General features: G+C 46.4%; 1 long non-coding RNA gene across 1 annotated transcript in view; it reads right to left on the bottom strand.

Moving 5' to 3' along the window:
• The window catches only part of LOC126996448 (uncharacterized), a 95450-nt gene extending 89242 nt beyond the window's left edge, over nt 1-6208 (bottom strand). Inside the window, exon 1 of the long non-coding RNA XR_007751177.1 lies at nt 6126-6208. This is a non-coding gene — a long non-coding RNA (uncharacterized LOC126996448). The remainder of the gene's footprint in view (nt 1-6125) is intronic.
• Nucleotides 6209-9483: the final 3275 nt, after the last annotated feature.

Here is a 9483-nt window from a genome sequence, read left to right as displayed (position 1 = left end):
TTTACAATTTTTATGTTTCCTTGAAGAGCCGCGGCGGTGTGATGCGACTTGCCTCACCGCCGACGACCGACCGACCCCATTAACCCCGTACGCCCTGGGTTCGCATCTCAGCTCAGGTAGATGATTATTACACATTTAATGACCCGCCGGTTCATCCACCTTCTCGGGGACGCCAAAGGAGACACCTGAGGACGCTCCTAGAGGATGCGATGACCCCGCGGCAGGTTAGGTGACACCCACGCCCCGGCCCCGGCTTACATGACAGACCAGAATAGTAGGGAATAGAACTTCTCTCATTTACTCTCCTTTTTCGGGTTAACGCTCCTGAAGTAGCCCAATCGCAATGTGTACCTATGTTGATTTTTTTTTTTGTTTTTCTTTCGTGAGGTGTCTTGTGTGAAAGTCCTCCACTGCTTAAAACACAACAAGGGAATCATAAGAAACGTTTAGTACTTCTCTTTTTAACACAGCTTTGACCTATATATGAATGGGTTGTTGGGTAAAAAAGATGAATAGAAGTGATAGGGAGTAAAAATGAAGGATAAATGATTCCTATACGACGCAAAAAAAGAAAATAGTGATTCCAAGAGGGCAATAGAAAAAAAATCAACTATAGGAAATTATATAGCATAATACATCGGACAAGAAACCACAAGAAGTTTTTTTCCACAAGCCAGAGAAGTGTTCCGCTCTATCCCCAAGTCTCAGTCTCACACAAGTACCGCAGGGGAAGGTTCACGGCCCCCAATGGCCTATGCGGTGAGCGGTCACGTGTAGCACCTCACCGTGGCTCACTACGCATCTCCCTCTCCCTTTCATCTCCATCAATAGCTATCTTCCTCCTCTCAAAGTTGCATAGGCCTGAGTCTCGCTTCCTCTCTCCCCATGTGACCTGTGATGATTCTCCTCCCCTCCCCTCCAGACTTAGGTCATCTCCTCCTCCCCTTCCTCGTCCATTACACTGCACTCCTCCCTCCCTGTGACCCGCCCCTACCCCCTTCAAGCTTCTCCTGCACTGATCTTCCTCCTCTCTCAGGTGTATACATAGGCCTGACTCTCTGTGATGACGCTCCCCTCCTACCCCCCTTCAAATGTAAATCTCTCTCTCTACCCTTTTCCCTCTCTGCACCTCCCCCCCTTTCCTCCTGTCACGCTCATTCTGCTCTCTAGGTTGTATAGGCCTGAATCTCCTCTTCTTCCCTTCCCTCCAAATGTAAATCTTTTCTTCTTCCTCCTTCATTACAGGCCTACCCTCCTCCCTCTTCTCCTGTTCCGATTTTTCTGCTCTCTAGGTTGAAAAGGCTCTTGTCCCTCTGACCTGTGTTATCCTATTCCCCTCCTCCCCGTATGTAAATCCTCTTCTCCTCTCCCTCCTCCATTAGAGACCTCCACTCCTCCCTCCCTATGCCCCTCTCCCTCCCTCCAGCTGCTCCTGTCCCGGCCGTTAGTGGCACGTGAGGACACTGTTCCCCCGGGTCGGCGGACAACTCCCGCCCTCCGCCGCCACATGATGCACGAGGCTTCCCGGAACACATTACTTCCTTCCCTGCTTCCCCAAACACTCTTCCTTGCCGGGCCATTTTTCCCTCCTTACGGCCCCCTCCCCCCTTTTTGTTTCCCTCCTATCTTATTGTCTCTTTTATTTATTTTTTATCCTGTATGTCATTCCTCTTTCCTCTTCCTTTACTTATCTGTTTTCTTCTCTTTCTACCTCCATTTCCTTCCCCTTTCTCCTTGCCTGGCTATTTTCCCTCTTTCCCTCCCATCTTCCCTTCTTTTTTTTTTATCCTGTATGTCACTGCTCTTTCCTCTTCCTTTACTTCTCTGTTTTTTTCTCTTTTCTAAGTTTGTCATATCCATTCTCCTCCATTTCCTTCCCTTTTCTCCTTGCCTGGCTATTTTCCTTTTTGTTTTTTCTCATCTTCTTCCCCTTTTACCTTTTCTCCTTTTTCTTTTCTTTTCTTTTCTCCCATATTCTCCCTATTTTCTTCCCTTTTTCCTTCCTCTCCTATCCTCCTCTTTTCCCCATTTATTTGTATTTCCCATCTTCCTATTGTTTACTTTTTTTCCTGAATAATGTGTCACTGCTCTCTCCTCTACCTCTACTTTTTTTTTCCTTTTCTGCTTTCCTCTCCCGTTCTCCTATCCCTTCTCCATTTTCTTCTCTTTCTTCTTCCTGTACTTGCCCACTTTTCTTCCTTTACCTTCTCCCTTTTTGCTTTCTTCTCCTGCTTTCATACCCCTTCGCCTCCACTCCTTTCCCTTTCCCCAGCCCCTTCCATTACTGTATTATTCTAGCTGACCTCTCGCTTCTCATCCCTTTATTCTTTTCTCCTTTCTCCCTTTTTTTGTCCTTCTTACGGATATATTTAGTCTTCCTCTCTTTTTCTGCCCCCTCTCGTCGTCCACTTCATCTATAATATCGTAATTCTTATTTTTCCCTTCACTTTCCATCTCTCCCTCTCCATATTTAATTATATTTTATTCAAATTTATTCCTCTCCCGCTGTGCCTCCCTTTCGCTCCCCAGCAAGTGGCCGACCACGTGGGAGGATAATTGTTCCGAGTAACTGAGTCGTAAACAAATGACTTATCAATACATATTTCCACGTCCAATCAACAAGAAGAACGTACATAAAAACTTCAAGAATTAGAGAATATAGATGAAAACGGTTGCAGTAAAATACATCCGTCATCCCAGCGCCCAAATAACGTCATATCGCAACGAAAGACGTCACGTGAACATATGAAACATCACCAGCGTTACTAAGCCGTCTTACGCGCGCCAATGAACGTCACTCCAACACAAACAACGGCGACACAACTCCACAAGTCACCCCATGACAAGCATCTGAACACGGGTGACGGCTACAGCAACGCCACAACATTACCCCAGCAGCCACCACAATAACTCGGCACCATAATAACTCGGCACCATAATAACTCGGCACCACAATAACTCGGCACCACAATAACTCGGCACCATAATAACTCGGCACCATAATAACTCGGCACCACAATAACTCGGCACCACAATAACTCGGCACCATAATAACTCGGCACCACAATAACTCGGCACCACAATAACTCGGCACCACAATAACTCGGCACCATAATAACTCGGCACCACAATAACTCGGCACCACAATAACTCGGCACCACAATAACTCGGCACCACATAACCTCAGCACCACAATAACTCGGCACCACAATAACTCGGCACCACAATAACTCGGCACCACAATAACTCGGCACCATAATAACTCGGCACCACAATAACTCGGCACCACAATAACTCGGCACCATAATAACTCGGCACCATAACTCGGCACCACAATAACTCGGCACCACAATAACTCGGCACCACAATAACTCGGCACCACAATAACTCGGCACCACAATAACTCTGCACCACAATAACTCGGCACCACATAACCTCAGCACCACAATAACTCGGCACCACAATAACTCTGCACCACAATAACTCGGCACCACATAACCTCAGCACCACAATAACTCGGCACCACATAACCTCAGCACCACAATAACTCGGCACCACATAACCTCAGCACCACAATAACTCGGCACCACATAACCTCAGCACCACAATAACTCGGCACCACATAACCTCAGCACCACAATAACTCGGCACCACATAACCTCAGCACCACAATAACTCGGCACCACAAAACCTCAGCACCACAATAACTCGGCACCACATAACCTCAGCACCACAATAACTCGGCACCACATAACCTCAGCACCACAATAACTCGGCACCACATAACCTCAGCACCACAATAACTCGGCACCACATAACCACAGCACAACAAAAACTCGGCACCATAACCTCAGCACCACAATAACTCGGCACCACATAACCTCAGCACCACAATAACTCGGCACCACATAACCTCAGCACCACAATAACTCGGCACCACAATAACTCGGCACCACAATAACTCGGCACCACATAACCTCAGCACCACAATAACTCGGCACCACATAACCTCAGCACCACAATAACTCGGCACCACATAACCTCAGCACCACAATAACTCGGCACCACATAACCTCAGCACCACAATAACTCGGCACCACATAACCTCAGCACCACAATAACTCGGCACCACATAACCTCAGCACCACAATAACTCGGCACCACATAACCTCAGCACCACAATAACTCGGCACCACATAACCTCAGCACCACAATAACTCGGCACCACATAACCTCAGCACCACAATACCTGAGCACCACAATAACTCGGCACCACAATAACTCGGCACCACATAACCTCAGCACCACAATAACTCGGCACCACAATAACTCAGCACCACAATAACTCGGCACCACATAACCTCAGCACCACAATAACTCGGCACCACAATAACTCGGCACCACATAACCTCAGCACCACATAACCTCAGCACCACAATAACTCGGCACCACATAACCTCAGCACCACAATAACTCGGCACCATAATAACTCGGCACCACAATAACTCGGCACCACAATAACTCGGCACCACAATAACTCGGCACCACAATAACTCGGCACCACAATAACTCAGCACCACAATAACTCGGCACCACATAACCTCAGCACCACAATAACTCGGCACCACATAACCTCAGCACCACAATACCTGAGCACCACAATAACTCAGCACCACAATAACTCGGCACCACATAACCTCAGCACCACAATACCTGAGCACCACAATAACTCGGCACCACAATAACTCGGCACCACATAACCTCAGCACCACAATAACTCGGCACCACATAACCTCAGCACCACAATAACTCGGCACCACATAACCTCAGCACCACAATAACTCGGCACCACATAACCTCAGCACCACAATAACTCGGCACCACAATAACTCGGCACCACAATAACTCGGCACCACATAACCTCAGCACCACAATAACTCGGCACCACATAACCTCAGCACCACAATAACTCGGCACCACATAACCTCAGCACCACATAACCTCAGCACCACAATAACTCGGCACCACATAACCTCAGCACCACAATAACTCGGCACCACATAACCTCAGCACCACAATAACTCGGCACCACATAACCTCAGCACCACAATAACTCGGCACCACATAACCTCAGCACCACAATACCTGAGCACCACAATAACTCAGCACCACAATACCTCTGCACCACAATAACTCGGCACCACATAACCTCAGCACCACAATAACTCGGCACCACATAACCTCAGCACCACAATAACTCGGCACCACATAACCTCAGCACCACAATAACTCGGCACCACATAACCTCAGCACCACAATAACTCGGCACCACATAACCTCAGCACCACAATAACTCGGCACCACATAACCTCAGCACCACAATAACTCGGCACCACATAACCTCAGCACCACAATAACTCGGCACCACATAACCTCAGCACCACAATAACTCGGCACCACATAACCTCAGCACCACAATAACTCGGCACCACATAACCTCAGCACCACAATAACTCGGCACCACATAACCTCAGCACCACAATAACTCGGCACCACATAACCTCAGCACCACAATAACTCGGCACCACATAACCTCAGCACCACAATAACTCGGCACCACATAACCTCAGCACCACAATAACTCGGCACCACATAACCTCAGCACCACAATAACTCGGCACCACATAACCTCAGCACCACAATAACTCGGCACCACATAACCTCAGCACCACAATAACTCGGCACCACATAACCTCAGCACCACAATAACTCGGCACCACATAACCTCAGCACCACAATAACTCGGCACCACATAACCTCAGCACCACAATAACTCGGCACCACAATACCTCAGCACCACAATAACTCAGCATCATGTCAGCACAGGATCAAATCAGTTCAGCACTACGATAACTTAGCACTTCATCTCAGCACCACAATTACACAGCACGACATCATTACAAAATGCTCTACACTTATCCTCCACTAATTTACAATGACACGAGAACGCTCTCCAATTAAAGGCACCAAGCAACGTTCTCCAACAGCGCCAAAATCATATCACTCTTACAACCGATACCTCCCCACCCTCCCCACAGCACAAAACTAGTACATGAAATACTCACCTACACACTATGCGGAGGTTGGAAGCGGCTTTGACTGGTTCCATCCCTCATAACTGGAAAAGGGGGAGGCCGGCCGTACCTGGGAGTGGAAAAGGGCCCGTCAGTGCTGCAACATGCGACGCGGTATTACACTGTTCAAGAGGGCTAAGCTAGGTAAGGTTTGGAAAGTTTGATTTAGTCGGCGCAACATCTGTGGTCATATACCGGAGAGAGACAGGAGGAGGAAGGAATTATAGGAGAAGGGAACAGACCCCAGGAGACGGGACACAACTCCCGATTAATACCTGGTACCCATTCGCTGCTGGGTGGACAGGGGCGTAGGGTATCGGAAAAGCCGCCCAAATTTTTCTACTCCGCCCGGGAATCGAACCCGGGCTCTCTCGATTGTGAGCCGAGTGTGCTAACCACTGCACCATGAAGCCCCCGGCTAAGCTAGGTTATTGCCCTTTATTTTACAGCAAAGGAGTCAGTTCCAGGGCATAAAAAAGGAAATAATAATGAAAAAAAAGGCCCGCTACTTACTGCTCCTAAATAGAGTTAGAGGAGTGGCCGAAAGATAGGTCAATTTCGGGAGGAGAGGTGTCCTGATGATTTGGATTTATTATAGCCTTGATTTCCTTCCTCACTCCCAACACAAACATACAAAAAACACACGAGTTATCAGCTCCGCGAAGACCAAAATTAATGTTGTTTAACGATATGAAGTACTATTTTGAGAGCCGTTGAAGCCTTGGAAATGTACTCGCACGCCCTGACTTCAAGTGGGAGGTGTTCGGACGGATCGCCACCATAGAATGAGGGGAGTTTGTTTCCTCTAACGGAGCACGCATAGTTGTCTCTAACGTAGTGTATATGGTTTCAAATCCCCATAGTTTTTTTTTTTATCAAGCTTGAGAGTTTAGTTTTCAGGTAAAAATATAATTATAACCTACAGTGGGGAGTTTTAACATGATCGCTCCTTTTGTAAGAATTAAATTTCATCCAACTACAGAAACAGCCACACATACGCATACACATATATGGGAATAACGCCTTAAAAATATAGAGCGTTCACAATGGGAACGTACAATTCTCAACCGTCGCCGTATTGAGGTCACTGCGAGTAGTATTTGATTGCTGACCTCGCGCACTCCGGTTTCTGATGGGAGATTACATAACGGACTTTTGCAAAATCTATTGCTTCACCTCCTCTTGTTAGTGTTCCTCCTCCTCCTTCTCTCCTCTCCTCTCCTCTCTTCTCTTCTCTTCTCTTCTCTTCTCTTCTCTTCTCTTCTCTTCTCTCCTCTCCTCTTTTCTTTACTTTTTTTTTTCTTTTCTTTTCTTTTCTTTTCTTTTCTTCTCTTCTCTTCTCTTCTCTTCTCTTCTCTTCTCTTCTCTTCTCTTCTCTTCTCCTCTCTTCTCTTGTCTTGTCTTGTCTTCTCTTTTCTCTTCTCCTCTCTTCTCTTTTCCTCTCCTCCTCCTCCTCCTCCTCCTCCTCTTGTGTTTGGCTGTTATGCTTCATGCTAAACACTGCAGGGAGATGTTTGCCTTCGTCTTCCAGGAAAAACGATATGGAGGTGTTGACTTATGACAATGATTAAAGAAATGAATAGCATAAACAATACTAAAACTAATTACAGCGATAAAAAATAAATAGCTGATTAGAATACACTTTATGATAATGAAGGCAATATTTGTATAGGAAATTGTATTCAGGGTGCGAAGTAATTGTTGATACCAGTAAGAATATCCACGATGCAGGTGATGACTGTCCAAGAGGTAAGTAAAAATAATATCGTATTGAAAAGCAAGTGATCGGTGTGCCAGTTGTTTTCCTATTGGTTACGTGGTGTTAGGGAAGTCTTCGTTACGTAAGATTATGTCAACGATAGAAGGGAAGTCATCGGATCGGCCTTTTCATCTAGTTACGCAGAAATGTTATAATTTATATTTTATAAGACATTTCGCCGCCCAAGAACACATATTTGACAAGGCTTTCATAGGAGTTGTGGACATTTACAGGAGTAGTTGTATGACCCTGGTGGTAGTTTGACCCTTCCTCTCTACCGTGAACATAAAGAAACACTCATTAGAACCCGACTGCCCCCCTCTTTGACCTTTAGAAGAAGCCAAAGTGTCTGATAATACCAGCCTTAGTCTTGTGCGCTGCTAAGTAAGATAAGGCGGTTTTATAATCATGCAGAAACGTCAGACAAGACTGCTTTAAGATGACAAGTGTTGGATGAGGCTTTATTATTTTATTCTAATAACGCGAAAGTGTTGGACGAATTTGTGGGTTAAGCCCGGCAGGTGTGTCAAGGGTTAGGCTCCTCCCCCCAGGTCCTCAGCGCCCCGCTCCTTCACGTCTCCCCTCCTGGAGCACGGCGCCCCACTGCTCCACTTCCCTCGCCACGCAATACGCCCACACGGAAGGGATCGTCTCCAGGGTGAAAGTTATTGTTATTACCCTGATTTCGTCACGCCTCGATGCCTCCTCGCGCCGCCTCCCGTACGACAGCCCACTTACGACCTGTTGCTACCTTCCTGCATGCCTGCCTACATCAAACCCTGGGTCGATATTCTCAAAAACTTCATCGCTAAGGCATCCACATTTGATAAGGTTTGATAGAGGTTGTGGGTAGTTTTATGAGCTTCGTGATAGTCTGACAAGGCTTCTGCACCATGTAGTACGTCAAAAGCACTCATGAGATCCCGACTAATCACCTTTGTGGACTCTGGAAATATTAATAGGCTTTGAGAGATGATAGCGCCTTAGAGTACGGCCGTGCCTCGCCGTCCACTGCACTGTTGCGGGTACTGTTGCCTGTGTTTCGAGCTGGTGTCACTGCCATCACCGCTGTTTATATAACCCACACATACAATTATTAAATATCTACGTCTTAGTCTGCTTGCTAATACCCCTCCCTTCCTGATCATGCGTTGCCTATCCTTCCTCTGACTGTCCTTTCACCTGCTTTCTTTACTCGTTTCAATACTTCTCTGTCTAACCATTGGCTGCAGTTCTTACTTGCATTAACATTTTTTTTTTACATCAAAGGACACAGCTCAAGGGCAACAAAAAGAGTACAAAAAAATGCCCGCTACTCGCCGCTCCCATAATAGATAACATGCTTCCCTACCTAGTCATCAACTGTCTTTTCTTAATCTAACTGTTCTTCTACCTGTTTTCTTTACTATTGTCAGAATACTCACCTGTCTATCCATCGCCTGCATTTCTACTCCCTCTAACTCTTCCTCTAACCTGTCCTCTCAACCCTCTATGAATGTTTGACCTTACATCACCTTCTTCATAGAGCAAATGCTACGAAAAATGTAAGTGTTGATAAAAAGACCTTAATCTGTTTTTGCTACTGACTAA

This window comes from Eriocheir sinensis, chromosome 10 (assembly GCF_024679095.1).
Source record: "Eriocheir sinensis breed Jianghai 21 chromosome 10, ASM2467909v1, whole genome shotgun sequence".
Taxonomy (NCBI): Eukaryota; Metazoa; Arthropoda; class Malacostraca; order Decapoda; family Varunidae; genus Eriocheir; species Eriocheir sinensis.
The sequence above is the reverse complement of the archived record's forward strand: the minus strand, read 5'-3'. Positions and strand labels throughout refer to the sequence as shown.